Source organism: Toxotes jaculatrix, chromosome 1 (assembly GCF_017976425.1).
Source record: "Toxotes jaculatrix isolate fToxJac2 chromosome 1, fToxJac2.pri, whole genome shotgun sequence".
In the NCBI taxonomy this organism is placed as follows: domain Eukaryota; kingdom Metazoa; phylum Chordata; class Actinopteri; family Toxotidae; genus Toxotes; species Toxotes jaculatrix.
The window spans coordinates 3,629,911-3,657,786 of NC_054394.1; the positions used below are offsets into that span (position 1 = coordinate 3,629,911).

Here is a 27,876-nt window from a genome sequence, read left to right on the forward strand (position 1 = left end):
ATCAGAGATGTTGACCTGTTATTATTTGCGCGTGTGCAAACCAGTGTCACTCTTGTTCCAGAGAACAGATGAGTGTGTGCGGCTGTGTCATTAACACCACGTTTGTCTCTGTATATTTGCATTTTTACCACTGATATACGGATGTCAATTAAACAGGGGAAGGAATAAACAGTTTATGTGATGATCCCTGCTTGTATCTGTGGGCTATTTACAGCCACTCTCTGATTTCCTCATGACCTGCTACTCAAAAGCAACACTTGACACTATTTCCGGTGAGGTTGTCTCTTTGGCTTGTAGCATTTGAATTACTGATTGCATGTAGTGTAAATACAGCTCATTGGTGCTATCATTTCTGCATGGCCTCCAGGCATGTTGACCTTTACATTGCCCTGACACTTTTCTGAACATCTAGGAAGGGTGATTTCTGTGCGTATGTTAACAGTGGGGAAGACGGACACAGAGAGACAGAGAATTAGATGCACTTGGGAGGTGCCATGGGTTGCACTGGGTCTTGGTGTGCTTCCCTGCTCTCTGCCTTATGTCGGGGCTTTATTATTTCACCTGCCAAGGTCCTGCTCTGCTATTCCCAGGGTCTGCTTTTTTTTTTTTTTTGCACTTTCCAGAAAACTGACTTTGATAAAATAGCCTGTTGAAAACCTTTGTAAATGCAGAACACCTTAAAAACTGGACGTGTAGTGTTGAAATACACTCAGACAGCCATACTCATTATACTCAGACAGGTTTTCTGCTTTCTTGGTTGCTATTGGTCTTGCTTGCAGACTCTGTCTTTTCCTTTATCTTTTCTTATCTTTTCCTTCCTTCCTTCCTTCCTTCCTTTCTTCCTTCCTTCCTTCCTGTTTCTCTTCCTCTTGCCTCAGCGGTGCATTTGGCAGGTCAACACCTCAGCGGGTGGGGCGTTGTGGGCCAGGTGACCTTTGTCTGTCATTGTTTTGCTCCTCACACCTCACCCAGGGAGAGGGGGAAGGAGCTTAGTGCCTTACACCTGCCACTGGCTGTACTGTTATAGTGCTGGATATTTGCATGGTGCGCTTGATTATGGTACTCAAAGGACAGTAGGTCCCAGATGATTTGTATACATAGCCAACAGTTGGTAAGTAAACCTTAGAGAGTGGATGCGTGTCATGTATACTGTGGATTCAGAGGATTGAACCTCTGATGGCCCTTATATTAGTGTCTGCTCTGAGCTACACTCAACCAGGCTGAAAAGAACCAAAACAAGCAGTTGCTCTGTAGATAACCGTAACAGAAGTGATGTTAGATTCCAAATGTGATTTGCATTCCTGCGTGTGGCATCGAGAGATAAATCAAATGTACCTCAAGTGAATAAGGGGATGGAGATGAAATGAAATACCCAAATGCTGCCTCCACTGGGGCCTGATTGAGTTCAGGTGGCTGGAAAGTGTCTCACCCAGGGCTAGTTGTCAGTGAAGGATCTGCTGTCTTCTCATCTCTCTGTGCTGCAGGGCTAACTAGTGAACATCGGGTGTGTTGGTTTGACGGATGTTTGTGTGCCTCCTGTGTTGTGGGGGGACGGGCCGTTGACACACTTCATATTTCAAAGGCAAGGTCTGAGGAAGAAATGAAGATTGATGTGGAAAAATGGTGCGGCAACCCATTGCCCATTTGATACATATATTATCATTTACACATTCGTGACACCTTTGTGCATGTCTTTACATCTATATATACATATGCATGGGCATGATTCAAGGCGCCACACATATTCATGTGGGGGGGGGGTCCTCTGTTATTATAGGCATGTGATATAATTGCATTTGATCTCCAAATAAACAGGGAATCAGTCCATCTCCTTGGTGGAGATGGCAGATGTGATGGACGAGCGCATTAGTGGCGAGGACAACATTAGATTTGCTCAAAATTATTGATCTTTTGTTTGTGAGCCAAGTCGGCAATAAATAACAGTGCATGGGAGATGTGACTCATTATCACCGTGCCAAAAGCCCGACAGACCTCTGTCAAAACACACTCTCCTTCCCCCCTCTCTTCCTCCTTCCTTTCATCTCCGTCACTACAAACCAATTTAATCTGTTTTTAATCCTTCCCTCTTTTCTGTCGCCGGTGCATTTAATACAAGGCCTCACTGTCACTATCTGATTCCCTTAAAATTTTAATCCTGCACTGATAACCCTGTATTATTACACATTACACACACACACAGGCGGCAGGACACTCACACATACATACGCATATACACATGCAAATATGTACACACAACGTTTAGTGGCTCTCTCAGTGTTTTATTCCTTTTTACCTTCTTAGTGAAGAAAAAATCCTTTTATCACACAATGGGTAATTTATATCCATTACCAGCGTTTTCAATCCTTTTCAGCGCGGCTGTCACTGCCTTTGGCACACTCGTGATTAATGTGATCTAATAATAGTCTGCCATTATATTTCCTTTAGTAAAACATGTACCAACATCCTATTCAGCCCCACGAAATTCATTGCCCCTTTAAATATTTTCCCCTTTTTGTTTGAAAGACAAGATTGCTGTTTTTTTTTTTTCCTCCATCTCATTGCCTCCCAGGAGGTGATTATTTGTTGGGGGTGGGGGAGAGTTTGGGTGGGGGGGGGGGGGGTTAGTGATGGCACTTTCCTTATTTTCAGACACTTATGAGAATAAGAGAGGTGCCATGATTCAAGGTGGTTTGTGTGGATGCAGTGTCTGCATGGAAGTGTGTCTACAGGTCGCTGTGAGTGTGTGGTCCAGTTATAACATGGCGTGTGTGGCTGCATTGTTGACTGGCACAGTGTGGAGGTTTAGAACAACTTCAGTTCAGTAGGATTTTACATTTCTTACATCACATTCACATGGTTTTATACAAGCTTTGTGCTTTATATTTGTGTTTTTTCTTTTGCTTGAAGAATATATTTCAATGAAAAATGCACACATTAATGATAATATAAACAGACAGTTTGCTTTAGTAATAAAATTAGCTGTAAATATGGTCCATAATCACTGACTTTGAAGAGTCAGTGTCCAAACCCTTGACCACAAATTAATCCATTTTTTTGTCTAGGTAGTTAGTAGGCAGGTAGTTTGGAATGGGTGATGGAGAGGAAATATGCTCTCCATGGAATGTGCCTAGGATTAGGTGAGTGTGTGTGTGTGTGTGTGTGTGTGTATGTGTGTGTGTGTGTGTGTCTGTGTCTGTGTCTGTGTATGTGTGTATGTGTTGCCAGGGAGGTGGTCCAGCAGTGGGCTCTGCTCCCTCCCAGCCGGACAGCCTGAGCCAGTCTGCCACTCATGGGGCACGTTTCAGGCGGGGAGTTGCCAATGCTTGCACACACACACACACACACACACACACACGCATGTATGAAGTCGTGCACACACACACACACTGTCCTGGCTCTCTCCCACAAAGAGGGTTAACCCTTACTGGGTTCTTAGACTTGTATCCAGGATGAACAGGTGGTCCCACAAAACATGGGCATCCATTTCCTCATGACTTATCCCAGTGTGTGTATGTGTGTGCATGCGTGTGTGAGAAGGGAGGGGTAGACAGAGACATGGGGGTAGAGAGAAAAAGAGCACACATGACTGTGTAGCTTTAGTACACCTTTTGTATGTGTGGTGGTTTTGTTTGGTACCAGGGTGGCTGGTGTACAGAGCAGCTTGCGGAGGGTCCCGCCACTGTGTGAAATTGACATCAGATGGCCGTTGTGACAAGAGCAATATTACATCCAACTTCCATTTAGCAAGGGACAGCTAATATATGTGTGCGGCGTGAACATTTGTTTGTGTGTGTGTTCATCGGCACCTGACCCCAGAATCTGACCGCACCAAACACAGCTGCCAACACTTTACATCTATATTTTTTCCCCCTCCGTGCCTCCCTGCTTTTTCCCCTCATTTTTTTTCCCTCGAATCCCTTCATCCAGGATCCTTCCATTAAAGATAACTTGTATTGAGCCACATCTTATTCCCTTCAATCTACCTCCCCCTCCTGTCTCAAGTGATCCCTTCCCAGCAGAGAAAATCGAAGGTAAACCACTTCTAAGACAAAAACGATGCACACCACTTTGGATGTTTTAAATATCACCCTCTGATGGATGTAAGGTTGTGATAGTTGCTTTGGTAAAACACGTCAAAATCACAAAGTTTTTTGTTTGTCACCTGACGTCTGCGATAATGTAAGTTTCTCTCAGCACCTGGATGTTACAGCACATAGCTGAGACTCTGCCTTTGATAACTGTCTTTCATGTCGGAGGAAAAACACTCTGTTTTACTCCACTTTATTTGTTCTTTTGTGATTATTCTGTGGCTCAGCCCCTCCGAACCCCAGACACATGAAACAGACATTTTGGAAAATATGAGTAAGTAAGCAAAGAGAAAGAGAGAAAGGCAGGGAGGAGGATGGAGCTAAGGAGATAAACATAAACAGAGCAGAGAGAAAGAAGGTTTCTCTCTGAGTCAGCGGCTTTTAGTAAAGTCTGATTAAACGAGGTGGGAAACCGCTTGGGGTAGTAAATAACAGAGGTGTCAAAATGTTGCTTAATGACCTGGATATCTACTGCATGAAATATGTAGCTGTACATCTATGCAGGAGCTGTATTTTCCCCCCTTTTTTTCTTTAATGCTTTAATGTGCAGGGGGAGTTCAGATGTTTAAAACAACTTGCTGTGTGTGAAGAGCAAGTTCGCTCACTAGAGACAGGAAGACAGAAAACACTGTGCACTGTAAAAAAAAGTCAGTAGAAATTACGGTAAAGAACTGTCAAATAGGAATGGTCAGGATCGTAAAATCTAAAATAGTATATCACCATAGCAAACACATTGAAGTACTGTAAATCAAGAAACAATGCACAACTTTAATTTTTACGGTTAGAATATGTAGAAAAAAACAGAATTCATCCTTGAAAAGAAAGAAAATAGTTAAATTCATGGGAAAATACCATTAAGTCACAAAAGAGTAATAACCCTAAAATGAACAGTATTATTCTGTGCAAATTAAAGATTTTGCTGATGTGTACTTTTGAATTTACCATATAAAACTGTTAAACATTCTGAAAAATTATACCTTCATTTCTACAGGAAGAATATGTTAAAAATATGGTATGTTTGTAAAGTAATGTTGATTTCAATGAAAATGATATATGTTGAAATAATATTATTTGCTGTTATTTTACGTTATTCCTGTAGAAATCCTGTCCAATAAGCTTCTACATGTCCAAATGTGGGCAGTCTGTGAAACTGGGACACACAAACCTTTAGTATACATATGGTCAAACAGCTTTGTTTGCTCCAACATAATGTATGACTTTAAAAATTTTTTAAAATAATTTAAAATAATAATTTAAAAAAAAGTGTCGTTTTTAGCCTAACAAAAAATATATATTGAGTTTTATGTAAAAATATTAAATATATTAAAACATTAATCTGCTTCAGTTGTACCATCCAGAGATAAATTAATGTATCGAAAACCATTTGAATAATTTTTACATGACACGATTTGACATCTGAAAATATCAGATTGATATAAATAGCATCTCAAAACTGCCAAAATTAAAAGCATCCAACATTATGGTAATGAGTTTAAAAACATAAGTAAACGGAGCAGAAGTTTTATTTCCGCTGCCACAGTTTGGGTACTGTGCATTGGTTTACATTAAGTCGCCAAGTTTGAAATAGACCAATCAGCGCACTGTATCTGACTCCCGGCTGTTAACCTCTGACCTCGCGTCACCAGCTTACCGTGCTCTTCAAACTTCCACCGTTCAAATCCACCGTCTTCAGCATGGCGCTACAGCGGTCCGGACTTCTAAGAATTTCCCTCAGCCAGAAGTTGAAGCTGTCTTCAGTTACCTCGGTAAGTACCGTAAATCAAAGGCTTTATTTGAACTGGGTTTATTCGGCTCATGAAGAGGGATGGATTACAGACGGCTAGCGCGAACATTGCTTTAATGTCCCCATAGCTTTACATCTAACTTGGCTACATTATACTTTAGAACAGCCTTGAAACGTATAATACACGCTCAGACGTGTTTACGAGGCGAGTGTATAATCAGCAGTAGCTTCAGTAAACTAGTTTGTCGGCTTTTCGAACGCAGCCTGTGTGCTGAAGCCTCTGGTTAGCTAACCGCGCAGTATATTGAACGGCTAACCGCGGTGTATTTGATTATTGAAGACGTACTCTTGTAATGCATGTGGAGAAAATGTTCAGTCTGTAAAAGCATATACTTTCCATTGTAAACTGCATTGCAACGAACCCCGGCATATTTTTAAATGTGTTGGAACAAGTTGTAAGCAGGTGTTTTCAGGTTATGCAGCCATTAAAATGCACTATCTCACTGTGCAAACGCCAGTGTGAGGGAACCAAACAGCTGGTTGCTCACGTAAAGGAGCACACAGGAGACGGGCGTCAGGTAGCTTGCCCAGGGAAAGGATGCTAAAGTATGTTCACTGGAAAAATCGTCTTTAACCTCTCATATGTCCAGAAAGCACAGACGTTGGTCAGAAAATGTTATTTGTGGGTCAATCCAAGATGCACACAGTGACAGTCCCACTACAAGTGCTACCATACTAGCAGCCTGCTAGTGTGTCCTATGCTGAAGACACTGTAGGGGATGGGTCCAATTTCAGCGACCTGTACCTGAGAAATATCTATGTTTTACATGAATGCATTATTTTGATACAATTTTGCAGAATTTATCAACACGTTACATTTTGTTACAGAATAGGAAAACATTAAAAGTTCAATGATTGCAAATCTCTTTTGTATACTTTTACAGACTCATCCACTCCAACTCCAGCCCTGGCATGTTCCTCTCCAGTGTCTATCAACATCCACAACTTCATCATCATCACCATCACCAAGCTCTTATCCACTTGCGGCAAACTGGGTAGACAATTTTCAGATACCATGGCAGAAGCTCCCTGAAGAGTTAGTACAGAGTTTGGAAAGACAGAAAAGGCCAAGTCTGCGACTATGATGAGAAATGTCTCTGAAATGATGAAGACTTGTAAAAATCCAACCAAACATAACACCACTGAAATAGCAAAAAAGATGGTGGCAAGGTATCCAAAGTCTCTTCAGGATGTGATTGATGGTGATGTTATTGGACATGGACATCATTCCCTGGCAAAGCAACTCCAGTCAAGAGTTGAAAATGTCAAATGACCTCACACACCAAAGATACAGAAACGCAAAGCAGCATCAGATGATGACACAGATGAAATATCTGCCGAAGTGTTCAAGACACGTATGGCTGTGTCAACTGGATGGCGAAACACCTGCCACTCCCTGAGACTGAGGAGAGTCAGCTGGAAACAAAAGAAAAAATGAAGATGTTTGACCAGATGAACTACACTTCAGATGCTGTGAAAGAATTAATCAAGTCGACCTATTTCACGCAGCGTAGAGACATCAATAATGGCACAAGCATCCAGATATTAAGCCAGGAATGGCCATTTTTGTTTGAGGAAGCTGGTGTGGCAGCACACTTCCAGGAACTTTTTTTTTTTTAATTGATCTTTATTATTAGGGTCCTCCTGCTTTGCAGCTGAGACATTTATGTTGAGCATCGACAAAGAGGTTGTCAACGACCACATCACTTCCTCCACATCTGCAATTTGCCTGATGTTTGGGAGTTACTACTGCTTCAACATACACTACCCGGTGGAACTACGGTCTACACTGGAGTTCCTCCAACGGTAAAATTTCTTTCTTTTTATAATACTAGAAAATTCAACGCATGTTATACACTACCTGAGGTTGACCTCTCTCTCTCCCTCTCTCTTTCATACAGGTGTTTATTCTCAATAAACCTGGAGAAAGGCACCAAAGAAAAGTGTACTCAATCAATCCCAGAGTCTTCACTTTGATCTCAGACCTTGCTGACCGTGAGTGGACTTTCCAGTGATGTTGAGGGATGGCATGATAAAAGGTACACAGATGTTATACATACTGTAGATGTTGTGTTGGTAACTTCTAAAGTTACCAACACAACATCTGTGTTTTCAACATCTGAGTTTTAAAAGATGTAAAGTTTTACTAGGCTGTCTGGTACAGTTGACACGGGTTCACTGCACTGGTTTTTGTACTTTAAAGAAGCTGAGCTAAATTTGCTAGTTCCATTCTGGTGTAGTTTTTAAACCATTGGTGGATGACACAAGAAATCCTTAAGAATATGACTTGTATCTTTCATGTGAAGATTTGAAACTTTTGCTCCCCTTCAGGGTTGATTTTATTTATAATGTGAAAATTATACACTGATACCTCTTTGTGGTTAGATTTGTAACAAACAGTGCACTTTACCAGTTCAGTAAGTAAAAAGTGTGTTCAGCTTAGTACACTGGTTTTAAAACTTGGAACAGTTTAAACTTGTGAACATGTTTTTCTCATTCATAGATATTATGTGACATGTTGAACTTTGATAATTTGATGTTTACAACTTCACAAAAATCAAATAAAGAGTTTCTGTATTTCAGAATTTTAAGGTGGATTTTTTGGGGGCTGTTTTGTTGTGTGGGGGGGGGGGGGGTTTCAGGTAAAACGTATTTATAAAATGTGAAAACTTTTTTTTTCACAGAAAAATATTGAAATAAGCACATTTTTAAACTGTAAACTCTATGCTTGATTCAGTATTTTACTGTTAAAAAAAACAGTTTTTACATTTAAAACACATTGTTTTACCAATAAAAATAACATGTTGTACATGTTTAACATGTAAATTTTTAGGTAAAACTATGTATGTACTGTTTCAGCAACCACAGCTGCTGGTATTTTACTGTAAAAACATTTTTTTTTTTTTCACAGTGTGTTGTCAAGTGTGTTATTGTTTTTATGGGGAAAATAATATTAATGATACACACCGTGTACAAATCAAGAGAAGGCTTTTGGCAAATATTAAGCGTATAACACTGTATTCTTATATAAATATTTTTAATGTAATAAATAAATAGTTTTGTCATTATTTGTTAAGCCTGAGTCTGTAGCTGAGGGATCATCTATGGGAACCTGTCTTAGAAATGGTCAATCAAGACCCACCAGCTCACATTTTAATGTGTGGGTGCTGGTGTGTGCAGTCCTAAAATACTCTCCATACTCTCATTTAACTATTGTTATTTCAGGCTGCTTTGTACACATGGCATCTTTTGGGTGCTGTGGCTTTTCCTATCCCTGATTAAGGGTCTTTCATTATCTGTGTGCTGTGCAGATTGGAAAACACTTTGAGGCTAATTTGTAATTTGTGATTTTAGGCTATATAAATGACATCAACTTAACAATAATGAAACTGAAGGGGAAAACTGAAGTAATAAACAGGCCTGCATACACCTCTGTTTGATTGTCTGTGGACAATGTCAACACATCATTTACTATGGATGGTCATTATTGCAATAACTAATTATTTACTTACATTTGTAACATTTTATTAAGCTATAGGGCCTGACAATAATATGATTAATGATATGATTAATGTTTATAGACTCAGTGAAATCATGAAATGTTGAAAGGTTCAAAGTGTAGAATGAAGAAAAGTTGGTGTATGAACAGGAGGAGGAGCAGAATGAGCAGTGAACTGGAGATTATCAGAGGTTATTGCAGAGCAGTCAGCAGTACATCAGTCAATTTACCTTCCCCTCCTTTTTCCAGGGGGGGAAACCCCTTCCTGACGAGGGGGTGCTAGAAGCAGAGAGGGGAGGGAGGGAGTGAAGGGGAGCAGTGGTGGTGGTGAACTCAGCATTTTCCTTATCTTCTCTTTTTCTGTCTCTGCCTGTTACTCTCTCTCAGGGCTCCCTGATCAGTGCCAACCAGAAGCGGAGCTGAAGCTGACGCTGGCTTAACGGGGCTAAGCACACTGTCACGCTGTCAAAGAAACTACCCACCCACAGTCTGAGGTGAGTCAGGGCTTCCACAGGAGAGGAAGTGAGGAGGTGAAGGAGGGGAAAAGGGGAAGGGCAGAGGTGGGAGTAAGGGAATGAAGGCTTGGGATGGAGAGGAAGGTAGAGGGAATAATAACTGGACTCACTTGGGTATTCAGGCATTTATTAGTGACACAACTCTTGCATGATTGGATAAAACTCAAGTGGAGGAGAAATGAAGCATGGAAGGGAGGAAAATGAGGGAGAAAAAGAGAGCAAGATAGGGGCAAAGAGGAGAACTGTCTTCATAAGCCTGTGTCGCTGGGTACAGTTATCCACACTATGATGCAATCTGTATGGCGTGATGATGACGATCACTGTGATGATGAGGATGATCATGATAATGACACACACACACACACACACACACACACCCATGTCCATGGGCACACACACACACACACACACCAGTTTTGCTGGGACGTCCGTTGTATGTGGACGTACATAGGGCCAGCATGGGCATATCAACAGATAATTCCTATTTAATCCCATCAGTTATCCGTTGTAGTAGGGTTACTCTGTCTATCTTTAAGTCCAAGCTGGCTGTCTCTTATCTCCTGTGTCATTCTTGTCTCCAGTGTCCAGACCAGAAGCTGGGTATTGAGCATGGCCTAGGTTATGTAATATGGGCATGCATGTGTGTGTGACTTGACCTACATTTGAGGGCTTCAGATACAGGAGGAGGCAAAAAGTGCAACTGAAGCCTAGGAAGGTGTGAGGAGAAGTTAGAGCCTTAGAAACCTCTACAGCGTTGTCTTTGTGACAGACTGAAGTGGAAACCCTGCAGGCCTGTGTGACCCAGGCCTCATGCTCTGACATGCTCCCAGGATGCGAGGTTAGTTCACCTAGTAGCTATTTCTTATCCAGCTGTGGAAATGCCTTTACCATCATATCAGGAATATCTAGCCAAGGTGTGGATGAACATGTTGCATTCATCTGTTAATAGCAGGACCTAATACATGTAGCCACGGTCGTGATTTATTTCAACTGATATTAAAGTGTGGTTTGACTGCGATGCTGGTTTGGCATCTTAAGTCAGTAACACGGCAGAGTTAGTGAACTCTTCTCCTCTCACAGCACCTTCTCTCATCCTTTCCTTTGCCAAATTTGGACGCTGACACTAAATGGATCTGCTATAATTCAGACGTGAGTGGGAGGATATATATATATGTGTGTCTGTGTGTAAGTGTGTGTGCAGCTGTGTGTGGTTGTAAAGTGAAGCATTATGGCAAAAAAATGCCTGAATAATTTAGCACTCACATTATTTTCTAATGCCATTCTTTAGAATCTGACTGCGTCACTCTAACAAATGCGTATGTTGGAAAGTTCAGGGGATTTTGGAGGGCGCCTGTGAACAGTGAGTGATGGCAACCAGCCGACTCTCAGCTCCCTCTTGTCTACCAACGGCTCCATGTGAGCCCCATGCACCATATTCCTTTCTCAGAACTAACGGCGTGGTGAATCGAAACAAAAAGGCCACATATTTTATTTATGTGTCAAAAGTGGGTTGAAAGGAGTGTAAGAAGGAGGGAGTGGGGTGTATCACTCTATCCGTCGGTTGATATCATTCCATCCATGCGGATCAATTCTCCCAGACAGAGGGAGATAAGAAAGGAGCGAGTGCAAGACGGAGGGAGAGAGGGAAGGAAGAAGAGCTGAGATGGTGGTTGTATTGATTTGTCAAAGAAATACAGCGTTGCGTGTTTTGCTTAAACATCCACATAAACCTGAGCTGTCAGAGGTGGGCGGGCACATGCTGACATTTGACCACACAGACGTGGATTGTGGATTTTCTGCTTGACTTAGCTATACGTACTTTTAACCATCAGCTTCATGTGCAAACAGGCAAAGTGGCCTGTGGTGTACTGTGCATCCAAATTCCCCAGTGATCTTTGAAGGTTCCCTTTATTAGTTACATGGGCCAATCGCTGTTTATAGTTTTGTGACAAAAAAATCCTAACTCAGAGCCCACTTACTAGCTTTTTCTGGAGGTTTCAACTGCATTTCTCAATATGTCACACCACAGATATTCCTTAGACTTGGATGTAGATTATATGCTAGCTATTAAATTTCCATTTTCTCTTCTATGACAACATACTTGTAGCCTACTATCATGATAAAAAAAACTGTATACCAATACAGTACATAATCTGAACAATGATCTTCCTAAAATGACCTTTTTTACAATCTGTTTAATTGCTTCAAAAATAAATGTAGATAAATAATGTAAAGTCTTATTTCCTCCTACTGCACCAACAATAAAACATTCTGTAGCCAACTGGCCAATAGATAGACACAAGACAGTGATATAATCTGTTTAATATCTTTGGATCAAAACAACAACAACAACAAAAAAAATAATGTCATTTAATGGCATTAAACTTGTAGGCTACTGATTTTCCTAACATTTTCCTAACATCCCTCACAACTGAGGCAGTAAAATAAGACCTGTTTAGACTGGACCCGACCCATCTCAGATCTCTGTCCTCAAGTCACACAAAATTCCCTTAAAGCATAACTTTTCCATAATGACAATCACAGCTTGACACCAATTTAACCTCATATTGCTATAAGTTTCAGGCCACAATAATCCCCCCTAAAATCTGTTTCTTAAACATGTTCATGCATCTGCAGCTGTTTAGGCTCATCACATTCCTAAATTGTGAATAACTACAGCAGCCTTGGAAAGAGTGGAAAGAAAAAAAAATACAAGATATAACCTCAATTAAGACCACCCACGCAAATTTAGCTGACCGTGGTGAAATTCTCACATCTAGAAAAGACTAAGACAGCAACTTTGTGCTTAATTGGTTCAAGGAATCTGCCAGAGATCCTGTCTTGTCCATCAACTCTGAAAAAATGTAGTCAGTCCCATATTTGAGCATGCAGGAATAGAGAAAAGCCCCCTTCCACTCTGTGACTATATACCTGGCACAAGGGAGGGCAGGAGCAGTTACAGAAAACCGGAGAAAAGAGCAGAGAGTGTTCACAGGGCCATAAAACGGATAGTTTAACCATTGATCGAGAGCAGTGGTGGAAATGGCAGCTGTAAATCAATTTTATCTTGGAGCAGCTAAAGAGTGTTTTCTAATGAGGTTAATGCCACATAATGGCTAAATTCCTCTGCTTAAAAGATGCCCTCAAGGTGGTGGTGAGAGATAGATGTCGCCATGGAAAACTTAACACCTCACCATTCAACCCCAAGCGAAGGGATGCCTTTGTCTTTCAGAGAATTTGTGTCTTAAATGATGTTAAACCTTTATTCGTTTTGGGGGGGGGGGGGGGGGAGGGGTCATTATATCATCCGGTATACCTTTGTCTAGACAGCTTGTTTTATCAATTGACAGATCCATCCGAGGCTCTGAAAAATCTGTATCGATAAAATTCTAACAACTATGGCAGTTTTTGGAATACTGCTCGTCATCTCAGTTCTAGGCAGCAGGCAGGGTAGCATGTCAAACTGGAACAGGCCGGGTACTGCCACTGAAAAGACAAACTGACCCAGCACTAATAGATTATGAATCAAGCTGACCTCTGGCAAATAGTAGTGTTTATGAAATCCATTATGTTATGGGAGATCAGGCCTGAGTGGTGGAGGGCAGAAATCCTTCTCTACACACAAGTACTGCGTCCTCATGCACACACGGGTTTACATGCAACATGTGCACTAGGGTTACACTAAAGTACCTACTGTAAAGATCAATATAGACTATGATTTTAGACCTACTGATTGCCAATTCCTTTCCAATATTTTCATCCGCCCATTAGCTTATTCAAGTCTGGTTCATGGTGGCAACAGGCTATGCAAAATACCTTATAGTCCCTGCCCCTAGACACATCAGTCAGATCTTCTTGGGGGAACCTTTGGTGTTTCCAGGCCAGACATGACATATAGTCTCTCAAGTGTATTTTTTGTCTCCTGTGTGGTCTTTTCCAATGTGGATGTACCCCTCCACAGGGAGGTGGCCAGGAAACAACCTGATTAGATACTAGAAACTACTTAGAACTATTTTCTGAAGCTCCTTCTACATATCTGACCTTCCAGGCCCAGTGAAATCAAAAGACCTTTACTGCTAACAAAAAGCATTGACATGATCCTGAGGTCAGCTAAATAGTCATCTTCCAATCCTTGGCTCTTTAAATTTGATTTATTTTCATAATGAACATTTCCAAGTATTTGGTTTATTGAAAAGACTTTTTGACCAATTTTCTCAAAAATTCCCAGATATTACTCAAGATCATTCAATGTTTCCTGTGTGCTGTGAACAGACACAAATATACAGGAGTGAGTGTAAACCAGCATGAGCAGTTGTGAAATTAAATGCGTAAGGTGAGATTTCAAGGGGCCAAGAACATTGGTTTCTAACTCGAGCTTGTCCAATGGTAATTACAGTGTGCAAAACACCAACATAATACAAGCAAATGTCAGCTACTGTTGATTTGTCAGCCAGCATCTTTATTTTTACAGTTTTGTCTCCTGAATGTACTCTTCTTGCTGAGCTGGGGTAAGGAGAAGTAGATGGTGCAGATGCAACCACAACCGATATGTGCAGGGAATCCCAAAGCATCCGGTATCAAGATTTATTACAAGCTAGCTAGCTAGCATGTCAGCAGATGCAGACGTGTTGAAATATTACATTACACAAATTACATTAGATTATAATGGAAGCATAAGGAATCCTCTTTGTCTTCAGTGAGAGTGATCCGAGGAGTCTGTACGCTGTAAACTAGACTCTGCCATAACGTTGTTGATGGAAAGCAGCTCACAATCAGCAAGTGTATTTTTGTGAAGTGGAGACACTGTGGGGGCATTGCATTATGGGAGAGGCTTGGATAAGACTCTGGTGATGTCAAATAGGCTTTATGAATTTCCAATATGAAGGAATTCTGAATCATATCCATCAGACTGGTGATGGATGTAGCCCTGATGCAGGCTATCTAAAATTTTAATTAGTCCAACACTGACCATATCAGACCATATTGTACTCTTTCACTAACAACACTAGAACGGCAAACATTGAAACAGACAGAGGAGATGTAGACACATTTAAAATAATGCTATAATATAGCTCAGCGCCTTCAAACCACTCTGGTGTGTGTGTGTGTATGTGTATGAGTATGAAAAAAATTGAGTACAACCAGCGTGCAGCATGAAACTTAAGGAAAGTTCATCTCCACAGACCTCTAGCATTGATCACTGGGGCCCTAAAGCTATTATCATGATCTAATTAGGTTTAACATAAGTCTGTGTCACGGCCCGGTGCAAGGCTGCCTTGTCCCCAATTCCACACTTTCACAGCATCCCTATTTAAAAATAGCACACATGTGCCACGCATACATGCAGTGAATACTAATGCTTTTCTCCCAGTTACACTGAGATCTACTTTAATGTCAGACAGAGGTCTAAGCTGGGAGAAATGATGTAATTCAATGAACAAGTGTGGGGTAATCTCCCAGGTTTCCCTTCTCCTGAAGATGCATGTTAGTACTTGTGACATTCCATCAAAGAGAATTTGGCGGAGTTTGTGGAAAAATAAATCACAACCACTAGTTTTAAAATGATAATCTTACTTACATAGCTCTTAGTCCAGAAAATACAATAGTTTTGATGAACTGGCTCTGGGGTCATACAGTGTACTGTTTGAATCAGCAGTTATTTTAGAAACATACCTCTTTGGCGTTGTTGAGAGGAGTGGAATAGCCCAGAGATGTATTGTACTTTTCAAAGTATAATATCTGATTTCTATTGTGGTTTATGAGTCTCAGAATATTGCAGCTGCAGACTAAACGAACTTCTGAGCTTTTTTTTTCTTTATTTCTGCTCTGTCATTGTTTGAATTACACCATCCGTAGTGATATTTATTTGGAAATGTTGCAGGTGTGGAATAGCCTCCCGATTGTTTTGATTTTTACAGTTTGATGTCTGTTTTCTGTTGAGAAAATGACTCATGTCTCACAACCCTGATGCAATCCACTGAACTGAACTGGCTCTGTAGATTTCAGCCAGTTCTCTTCCCATCGGCTCCCTCTGTATTTCTTTAAGCGATGAGTCAGAGATGATCTGAATACCTTAGGCTCAAAAAGTGTGGAAGGTGAAACATGCAGCCAGTGACCTAATAAGAAGACCTTTGAAGTCCGCCCATTAATACAGCTGTCCAAAAATATTCTATAATAGAATACTATATTTAATTTGTTTTATGTACCTTATATCTGGGCTGCGGTGCTTTAATACAGCTGTGAATTACCTACTCTGACACCTTATTCATTTTCAACATGATTAGCGGCAGTGGTGTGCTTGGCTTTGCGCAGTGGGTGGCTGTGGCCCACTGCACACACACATGGGTTCATTACGCCATTGCACAGGTGTAATGGAATCCCCCCACCCCAACACAACCCCCCCCCCCCCCCCCCCCCCCCCCTCGATGCACACACGCACACATACGACTCCTCGCATGTACACTCTGAAGAACATGAAAGCTTGCACACAGACTGAATACTCTGGGCCCTCTTGGCCTCTTCACAAAGCAACTTTTTTTTTTTTGTAATGTTGTACAATCTAGGCATCCACTACAGTCCTATTATTTCAGGGCCAGGCTGAGGAACCATGCTTCAGTCCCCATATAAGGGAAAGCAAGTCTAAAAAAGAGTGTTGAGAGGACTCCCCTCCCCTCTATTACTCCCGTGTCTGCTGTTATTATGAATAGTAGCGGTAACAGAGAAAAGCATATACTCCATTCGTAGCTGTTCATGGTTTTTGAAGGACCACTCTCAACTACCCTCCCCGGCCCCCACCGCCCCACCACCCCCCTGTCTTTTGATTGATATGTGAAATCCGTCTCTCTGCGCAGCTCTAAAGGCAGTCCCTGTGTGTGTCTGAAAGGTGCTCATTGTTGAGTAGAGACCACTTTGTCAAGAAACAATCCTGTTCCCAAGGAAGCTGAGAATGTCTTAAAAAAGATACAGGCCCTTATTGTGTACATTGGGGAACTTTAATTTTGTGTGTGAGGTCATTTTAATCCTGATGAATTTTTATAGTAGCGGTTGTAGTTCAATGGCTGGTTGCCCTAATGCTCCAAAGAAGGAGCAAAATAAAGGAAGAATGGGAAAGAATGAAAAACCCACCCACAGGCCCACTGAACAATCCTAAACTTAAAGTGTCACAGAGAGTGAGGAGGAAGGGTAGAGGCCTTTGTTGATGGACACATTGGGATGTATTTAAGTTCTACAAAGGAGATTCCCTGAATGGAGGCTTGATTTTTGCTACAAGGTTTAAAATGCCGAGTCTAAGGATAGATTGGCATGGGATAAAGTTTGTGTAGGGTAATCTCTTAGGCCACAGAGGCTGATGTGAGTGAACCACCCAAGACATTGCGTCTGAAGTTGTGCCAAAGAGGAAAGGCAACAAGCTTCTAGACAGACATGCATCAGTGACACTGCTAATGATATGATGGAGCATTCTTGACTGGCATATTGATTTTTTTTGAACAGCATTTTATCACATTTGACCTAGGCAAGCTTTCACAATGGAAGATTTGTCATGTCAGAGTCTTATTCTTTATGATAATAGGCCTCTAAGCCTTCTTCTTTTGTGAAAACTAATGGTCTTATTTGAGCAGCAGTTTGTCTTTTCATCCGAGCTGTGTGGCTATTTTATTGGTTTGCCCTGTGGCCACTTGTAGGCTTAGACTGGACGCAAGCCCATTAGGCAGACAAGTTGAAATGTAAACACCAAGAAGCTGAAAATGTGATCTTTTAAACTGAATAAAGTTACTCGATTTTTGTGCATTTTAGCAAATTAAAGCACTAGATAAACACATAACTTCTTTTATTTTGTTGCTTTCTTCAAAATGGTGCACCGTTGGAGCTTGCTCATCACCATGGTGGCTAAATGGAAACTGGATCTTGTTTGAGAAACGGCAGGGTGAGACCAAACAGCGTGATTCATAATGGTTATTTATGTACCATGTAGCTGAGACTCAGCAGGGGGCAAAGGCATGGTTTTTACTAAGTACATCTCTTTCTGCTTAGTTTCTCCTCAGTTGGGCTTGTGGCCCGTCTTCTTGATAAATATTTCTCATATGGATACTGAAAATACATCATCTTGATGTTTTTGATCATTCCCAAAATAACGAGTGTAGGAGTCTGCCGTTCTCCAGCGAAGAAATGAGGTGCATTCAAGCAAGTTTCACTGGTGCGTTGTGTCGGTCGAGTCGGAGGCAGACAGATGCACATGGCTCGGGTTACCTCTTGCTTGGTGGCAGATCCTCATAATACCACCAAATTCCAGCAGCTAGTAAACATACAAATAAACATACCACCACTGATGCTTATTCCCTGCATTCAAATACAGCAGTGAGAAAAAGACATTTTTCATCTCTTTCCTCTAACTGCCCTTTTTCCTTTCTCTAACTTTTCCCTCCTCCCTTTTTTCCCTCTGTTCTGAGATGCAGAGATCCAAGTGCGCGATGGTGCATTACTAAGGACACCTGCTCTGTTGATGTGGCCAGGCAGATTGACTGTGTGTGTGTGCGCGCGCATGCATGCTTTTATTCATTCATCAATTTTTAGGCTGAGACTGGGACCAAACCTATCAAAATTGTTCTGAAGTCAATCTGTTCATTTCTGCCTCAAATTATGCATAATGGGCTTTTAATTTTGTGCCATGCAACTAGCTGAAAAAGTGTCCTTCTCAATGTTTGGCCCCCAAAAATAGCAAGAAACCCAGATCATTCAGTCATAAAGTGTTAAAAGGTCAGATGAAAACACAAATGACTTTAGAGTCAGAGAAAGTAAGCCATTTAATTAGATGCTATCCTCATATGCCATAACCTTAAAATATATACAATATAAAATCACCTTTAAACTGTTTAAAATGAGAATTATATGGGAGAGATTTATATAGCACAGTGAGCAGATACTGCTCTGTCTGTGAAAACAGGCAGAGCAGCTACGTCTCTGAGACACATGCTTTGACCTCTTGTATCCCTGTTAAAAAAAAAAAAAAAAAAAATTACATCGTGCTTCCCTCCACTTGTCATTTCATTAATTCCTGAAGAAAGAGAGAAAGTCCTCTTTCCAGAGGATAAAAATGAACAGAGGAGGCAGAGTTCAAAGCCGAGGAGTGCACAATATGTTCTGTTACAGTATACTGTACCTTCTCCTTTGCTCTGGAGGGAGAAAAAGAGTGGAAGCGAAGGAAGCAAATGGGAAGCGAAAAGAAATACTTGCCATTTTATTACCGACATTTGAATGAGTTCTGTTCACATCCCCTCCTTAACCCCCACCCTGTGCCCCATACCCCCACTGCACCCCAACCGAAATACAAAAAAAATCTTATTCACTTTGTATGTAGGTCACATTACAGTGGTGTCTAGCTATTGGACATGGGCTTAGATAACTGTTTGTCGAGTATTAAATGCTTTCGCTGCCTCAGCAGCCTCTGCCACTGGTATTTCTCACACAGCTGTGCAACTGAAAGGAGGCAGCGCCGCAGCAAAAATCATGTCACACACATACATACACACCCACGTACACATACAGACACACGCTTTCAACTTCTGATGCTTTTTGTGTATACTTAAAGAAAATTCTTGTTTTGCATAAAACATTTACTTTCCTCCTATAAAAGTGTCTTATGCGAGGTAGAAAACAGGTTTTGAAAGCAAGTTAAAGCACCATCTGTAAATGAGGACCGTGCTGCTGTGAATAGGAGGTAAACCCATTGACCTGAGGTGCTAACTCAAGCACATGAATCTTTGCTTTTCTTTTCTCTTATCCCCGTTTGCTTTGGGTGACCTTGCACGCCAGCCCTGATGCAGTGTGTTCACATAGCACTGGCCTAATGGCTTAGATAGGCCCCAGCATGGCCAATACTTTAGACTGAAAACACCCCTCTGTGTTTTTCGACCCTTACCTCCTCAATTGTACACTTGCTGTTTACTACAACAAGCACATCCTCTGATTTAAAAAAAAAAAAATGGCCAGGCAGAGGTGCGGGGCAGAGAAGGAAATTACACCTGCTTTTATACCAGCAGGAACCAGGCGAGGAGTGAAGTGTTCACTTTAAACAGAAAGGCAGGACAGAAGAGGGGCACCTCGCTGCTGTACGTTTTTGCCCTCTGTTGTCTTTGCATGAAATGAAAGATGCAAGAAGAGTGTGTGTTTATGTGTGTGTGTGTCTTTGTGTGTTATCCTCCTTTCCCTCTGTCCTTTGTATGAAATGAGCCCAGATGGTGATTGATTTTTCAAGTGCTGACATCCCTGCTTGAGAAGCACCCCTCCTTTCTACACACACTCACACACACACACACACACACACACGCACACACACAAGGACACACACACATACCCTTCTTTGTGCCGAGCAAGTGAGGCGCACTAACATCTCGGTGCCATCATCATCTTTGTGACTGCCAGCAACCACCATTGATTGACAAAAGTATGCATGCAAACAAACAGACACACTCTCACACACACACACACACACACACACACACACACACACACACACACACACACACACACACACACACACACACACACACATAAGAACATACACTCACAGTCATCCAAACACTAGCACAGAGCAAGAGGTCATTTCCTCTCTGCCCATATTTGCAGAGGCTGCTTTAAAAATGCCGAACATATAAACACAGTCAAACTAAAATCTTCTAGATCATAAAGAAAATCTGTTTTGACTGGAATTCCACTGAAACTATTAGCTGATCAATTGTTTAGCTGATTGACAGAAAATGTATCAACAGTCCTGATAATGAAAATATTATTTTGATTATTTATCAAGAAAAAAAATACCCCCAAATTTGCTTGTTCCAGATTCTGAAATGCAAGAATTTGCTAATTTTCTCTGTTTCATTTCATTGTACAGTTCATGTATTTGGGTTTTGGACTGTTGGCCTGGACAAAACTAGCAATCTGAACATGTCACTCTGGGCTCCGTGAAAGTCTTATGGGCATTTTTTCAGTACTTTCTGACATTTTAAAATCAGTTTGACTAAACAGTTTAAATGATTCATCAGAGAGATAATTGCGAGATTAATCGATAATGGAAATAATTTTTTTTAGTTGCGCCTTAGAGTCAAAGCAATGACCTTTAAAACATGAAAATTTCAAATTCTGTGTTTGAGGAAGAATAAAAAGATACATGTCAGTTTTTCGATGCCAGGCATTTACAATAGATTGCATTTTATTATAGATAAAATGTGCAAAACGTGAATACATTTCAGTTTCTCCAAGACTTAAAGTTAATAACAAACATAAACAAGGCGTGAAAATGGTCCTGCATAGCCTGACATTGTGGAAGAAGAGAAGAGAAACAGACAATAAGAGCGAAAACAACAACAGTAAAGATGGTGATGATAGAGAGATACAGATACAGGACGGAGTATTCAGGGAATCTTTCCGCGGTGAAAGGCAGATAGAGAGAGACGTGGAGTGATGGTAGGCAGGGGTAGGGTGAAGTGACAGAGAGCTGTATGCCACAGCAGCCCTATTGAGTTAAAGTGGCTGTGTGGCTAAATGATGTCATTGGCTAACTAGGCGTTCTCAGGCCATTGCCTCTGTTTGCGTGACTAAATACATACAATTAAGGCCTCGGCACTTCTCAATCTCTGTGAACTCATTGTTATCCCCGGGTTCAAGTGCACTGATAATGGGGGCCAGAGGAAAACAGGCGTAGCAGTGAGAGAGACAGAGAGCTGGTGGGTAAAATAGACATCTCATTAATAGTGGCATTCTCTTTCACCCCAACAGCACTACTAAAGCCTTGCTCACTCATCTGTCCCTTTTTCTGCTTGTTTTTTCTGTCTTTTTTTCCTCATGGTGTTCTCTCTCTCTTTGTCTCAGTTTTCTTTTTTACCTTCTTCTATGATTTACAAACATTTGTTCCTTCCTTCTTTCCACCCCTCTCTGTTTCTGTGTCTCTTACCACTGTCCTCCTTTGTTATGTGAGGATGCTTTGTATAAACAGTGTTTGTTCCCATACAGTGGGTGGTTTTCACATAGGGGCAGAGTATGACACCTTCCTTTTAGTGTTGTGACCTCCCTGCCCCCCCACTATCATTTGACAGGTTGCTGTGAAGTTGGTAGGACAGTGGACAGGCAGACAAACCAAGAGCAAGTTGTTTCTTCTGTAGTGAGTGAAATTATGTTTTTTTTTTCTCTTCCTTACCTTAGAGCTCAGAATCTCTGTTTCTTTTGGCTATGGTTGAAGTTGAAACTGAAGTTTAGCTACAGCAACAAGACAATTCTGCAAACTAAAACACAAAAAAAGACAAACTACAAAATCATTCACAAAGGAAATAACTGACCCTCAGTGCTGCCTAGTTACAGCAGTGGAGGTCACATTGTGATCCCCCTTCCCATGACACACACACACAAACACACAGATACAAGCCAGATCGAGTGTAATCGTCTAACGCGAGACTTCCCTGATGGCCTCAACGCTTGACAGTGATGCCCTCAAGTCTCAGAGAAAACTCTGTAACTGGAGAACAATTGCTTCTGTCTGTCTTGAGTAACTGGATCACCACGCCGTCCTCCCTGCCCACAGGCGCACGCACGCACGCACGCACGCACGCACGCACGCACGCACACACACACACACACACACACACACACACACACACACACACACACACATATTAATGCTCACACACAAACACGTAGATATTCTTTCACTAAGATACACACATACAGGCACAGACAGTACTAACAGGAGAGGAACGGAAGTAAACCCACACACAGAAATAACCAATTGGCATGAGTGTGTATAACAAGAGGTGTGTTTGAGGTGCGTCGGAGGGTGGCGGGGAGGGTGGTGCGTTCTCCTCCAGTCGTCGGTGGGGCGTGGTGGCGGCAGCCTAGGTAAATGGATCTTATTTAGCAGCGCGTCAACACGTGTAAGGGGGCTTACGGCTCATTACTCTGGGCCCCGATCCTCTCTGCTCACCCACTGATGGATGGCAAGGGCAGCTGGGAGGAGGTGCAAGTGGGGGGCAGGAGAAGGAGAGCAGGATGGACATCGACCCTACCCTCCTTCCTGCCTCCCTCTCTCCCTCTTTGCCCTCTTGCTTTTACTCTTCCTCCCCTGAGTTTCCTGCATGTAGTTTTTTTTCTTGCTTTGAATGTCATTTTCCTGTAATAGATGACTGTATTTATCCTTTCTATATGTAACTGACACACTCACACACACTAAAGAGTAAATCACCTGCAGTTCATCAGAGCTTTTCCATTTGCAGATCTAAACATGTCTTTGGTGTTTCCTGGGAAAAATCTGTTAACTTGACTTTAACTTTTTTATTTCTCTTTATTTAATTTAAAATTTAATTTCAACTTATTCATGTTAACTAACTGCTGGTGAAGCACAAACTCAAGTAGTTAAACACAAAATTCAAGAGAAAATACATCAAACAGTCAGGTCACTGTCTGGCTGACAAATAACAAGAAGTGTTAATTATTTTTAGAACTGTAATTATGTTACTCCTGACTTGTGCGTGTGTGTGAACGAGCAGACTTACCTTCCTCTCCTGTCACTTTTATTAATCTGTAGGGTGACTGCACACTGCCATCTCTCCGGTCTCTCTCTTTTTCCAGCTTCCTTCACCCCTCTCTGACCTGTCATTTGCTCCATTCATTGCCAGGCATCAACTTTATTAGTACAATTGTTCAGATTAATCAGACAGTTTTACCAAAGCTGTGAATAAAATGTCAAAGAAACAAACAACATACAATTAAGAACATTTTTGAGAACAAGTATTTGGTTTTAATGTCACAACATACAATGGGCACAGTGACATTTTGACAGATCACAGGAGGAAAAGCACTGGTGTAATAAAATGAATGATGCTTGACTTCCATTTAGCTGCTTCAGTTTCTGGGTCCTGGTATTGTGCACACTGGCTCAGTGTCACACTGTCATGACTTGCTGGTACACCTGAACACAACAGAGCCATCATTAATGTTAATAGTGACACCTGTTCTGTTCTACTGTGACAAGTCAAACCGTCTGCTGTGAAAAAAGCCTGTTATTACACACACACACACACCACGTTTTTCATTATGAACATGCATTTGTACATATGGTTTAAAAGCCAGTGGGAGCCCACCATTTTCTTATTTTTAATTTGATCTTTTTTCATTTTAAAGAGATAAAGATAATTCACTAATAATGTGCTTCTCCCTAGTTTACTGTTTTTTTTTTTGGCTTATCCTAGTACAGGGTCTAAGGACAGAAGTCATCAGATGTTGTGCTCTGAGGCAAATGTGCGATTTTAGGCTGTTTCAATCAAAACTGACTCGACTCTGATGAAGGCCTCACACTCATAAGGTCGTTGTTTGCCTTATCACAAACTCGAAGCATTACAAAAAACGTCCACAAAGTGAATCCATCTCCATCATATGTAGGTATGCACAATGTTAAACCAGACCTCCAAAAACAGAGAAGGAACACCACAAATAGTAATCCGCATTCCTCAAGACCACAAGATCCAACTAAATGGAAAAGAAACATTTAGAAGAGTGCAGACAGCCATTTCATTAGCATTGGAATTCTGATTTTTTTTTTTTTTTTCAACTAAATATAATTTTGGGCATACACACGGATACATATCAACATTATAATAAACTTTTACCCTCCATATCTGTTGTTCTTTAGAGGTTTTGGAGTCTCTGATTGGCTCAGTAGGTGGTAGGCTGTAGGTAAGGCCTACCACGTTCAAACTACCCAGTTCAAAACTGGTCTTCTGTATGTAGTGAACTTTTAAACCCTTACATTAGCTCCCTGACACTTAATTGTTACCAGCACACAAACCTGCGCTGTAATCATCTCAGCACTCACACACACACACGCACACACACTCACACATGTACTGTATACTGCTTTCCAAAGCACTGAGTCAAGTCCCTCGTAGAGCATTCCTCTCATTCATGGAAGCAGGGCCCTCCTAGTGAAGCGCTTAATTGGCTGCAGATTGCTCTTTAACCTCAGGGTTACACCACACACACACACAAAGGCGGCGTGCACACATAGACCGAGGCAAACACTCATGCACCTACACACATACACATTCACCACTTGTGCAGGCTGTTAACGTCTTAAGGGAAATGGAGTGTGGTTTTTACAACTCATTGGGGAGGTCAAAGGTCAGCAGATTTGTAACAGACAATCCCTAAGGATCTGTCAGTCAAGGCTAAGATAGCATGATGAGTGCCACACACAAACACACACACACATATATATACACACACATTTATTTGTCATCTCAAAGTGTGTCTGCTTTGCTGTTTTTCTTCTTCTGGTTTCAACTGTCTGTGCATAGGCAGGACAATTTCTTCTTTTTGATAAAGTCTGGTTAAACATGCTGGACTGGATCAGATGCAGCCTACACGACTTTAGATTTGGTTCACTTGGTTTTGGTCTTGCCAGTCACCTCTGTGCGTTTAGCCCAAACTGAACATCTCAGTGCCAGAGCCATCCATTTTAGTCCTCTGCCCGTCCGGGCTGGCTGAGACAGTTTAGTCCTTGAGTTAGCTGCCCGTGATATGTGTGACTGTCTTCCTACCCTACTGTCCCAGCAGGGTAAAACAGAAGCTCTGACTGTCACTGAGATTAAACCCAGGCTTGAGATAAAGAGGAATTTGTGGTATTGCAGGCCTCTTTTGGTCTCATCTGTTCAAAGAATTTCAAATGAACAAATGCAGATTCTTGACTTTGTTTGGACTTATAGTCACATTTTGAATTTGTGTTATAAAACGGTAATGGTAGTGGACATTCATGACATATGTCCTAATTTAAAATGTAATTTAGATATTTTTACATTTTGTGTTTTTGTATGCGTGCATGTGTGGGTATGTTAGTCTCTTCTCTCACTACTCCTCATTGTTTGTGATACATGGTGAATATGTTTTTCTGCATGACTCACTCTCCTCTTCAAAAAGAATTAGGATCTGTGTGTTTCTCCTCAAATTGGCTTTTACACTTTTATCCTACTGCATGAAGGAACTTACTTCTAATATTGTTGTGTTTGATGGAGAAAGAATAAGAGGCAGAGATTGAGAGAAAGACAGAAGGAAATTAAAGGGAGAGGAAAGAGAAGGAACATTAGTCAAAGTCAAAGTGAACTTTATTGTCATTCAGACCATACAACAAGGAGTGCACTGCAGAACCAAACTGCGTTCCTCCTAACTCAATGTGCAAATGATTGACATAAGTGAGACGAACTAGGACATAACAAATAGTGCACAGTGTCATAACAAATTTTGGACAAAGAGACAATTGTAATACTCACCTTATTGCAATATGCAATATGACAGCATGACAGCAACATTAACATTGGAATGAGTTATTTGGAGCAGTGAATCAGTGAAGATTTGTATGTGTTTTTTTTTGGTGTTGTAGAAAAAAAATGCAGCATTTTAACATCTGATTTAATGAGTGATTGGTTGCAGAGAAAAACACCTAAGAATAATTTTTAAAAAGGGAACAAAAGACCCTAGTAGTGACTCGGTAATGCCCGCCAGTCCTTCCATTGTACAGGCTTATGAATGATTAAGCTACTGTAGCAACAAGGGCAGATCATATTACAGACGCCATTTTGTTAGTTCCCCCTGCAATCTTTCATATCTCCACCAGTTGTTTATCAGATTTATTCCAAACAGGATGATGGTGGTGTGTACATTTATGTGTGTGTGTGTGTGTGTGTCTGTGTGTTTGTGTGTGTGTGTGCAGCCAGGGTGGCATGCTCAGAGTTAATGCCACAAATTGTTGTTAGATGCAGGTCTCCCTCTGCCATGCGTTTTGGACAGGAAGGCAACGTGATTGGCTTTGTTCAGTCTTCCTGGCAGCCGACACCAGCTGACATCTGTTCCCTCCTAACCACTCAGACTTATCTCCATCAGGGAACATGCGCACACACACACACACACACACAAACACATACGCATATACAGGCAGGCACACAACAGACACGTGCACTTACTGATTCACACAGTCGTACACACAACCATACTTATGTTCGTGAGGGAAAAAAAGGGCACGCACACACACACAGATACATAACCACTCTCACTTTTACACACGTGGGCTGATTTTTAACATTTCAAAATAGCAAATAAGTGCATTCACATGTACCAAATGCCAAAAAAACAGACTATGAACAGAGTCACAAAGTAAGACAAAAATGGCATAATACACTCATACACACACACACACAACACACCCTCTGTATGTACAGTATACATATATATAAAGCACATGTGCATCATATGTATTAAATCATATTGTATTGAAATGATTAAGAAGAAAGCTTGACTTGTATAGTAAATGAGGGGAGAAAGCGACTGATTTGCTTATGTATTCAGGGCTGATTGTGGCGGCATTGCAAATCTTATTGCATTGCTAATTTATATTATTGGCGGCTGAGTCCCTGGAACGGAGGCCTGGGCGTATATCTTAGACATGTGGAATCTGAAGGCAGAGTGGCACAAACACTCTCCGGGTAGACGAATAAAGAATTTCAGTCAGTTTTGCCTCTCTTAAGCAAATAACCGTCTGCAAAACTGGCCGGTGTATAAAAGACTGTCTTTCTTTTCCTCTGAGATGAGAGGATGAAAAAAAAAGAAGAAGAAGAAGAAGGGCGGGTGGAGAAAAAAGGACAGAGGTCTGCAGAGTGAGAGGGGGAGGCTGTTTGAAATTAGCCCTCCACTCTGGGGTCCTGGGAAATGAACGTGACACGTCCAGATTTGGTGTTTTTGTTGCAATTACAAGAAAACACCAGATGAATTCTTTGCAAGCCATGTGTGCTGGTTTGTGTATGCATGAGAGTGTGTGTGTGTGTGTGTGTGTGTATGGTGAGTGTGTACACATATGGATGTGTGTGCATGTTCATGCGTGTGTGTGTGTGTGTGTGAGCAGGTGGCGGGCATATTTGAAGATGACAGTAGGGGTCTGAC

The 27,876-nt window shown here is 41.3% G+C and overlaps 1 protein-coding gene across 1 annotated transcript in view; it reads left to right on the forward strand.

The window, feature by feature from the left end:
• znf536 (zinc finger protein 536) overlaps positions 1-27,876 on the forward strand; it is a 205,201-nt gene that overhangs the window by 38,072 nt on the left and 139,253 nt on the right. The window contains exon 3 of the mRNA XM_041033530.1: positions 9,779-9,885. The gene's annotated coding sequence lies outside the window, so the exon portion shown is untranslated. The remainder of the gene's footprint in view (positions 1-9,778; positions 9,886-27,876) is intronic.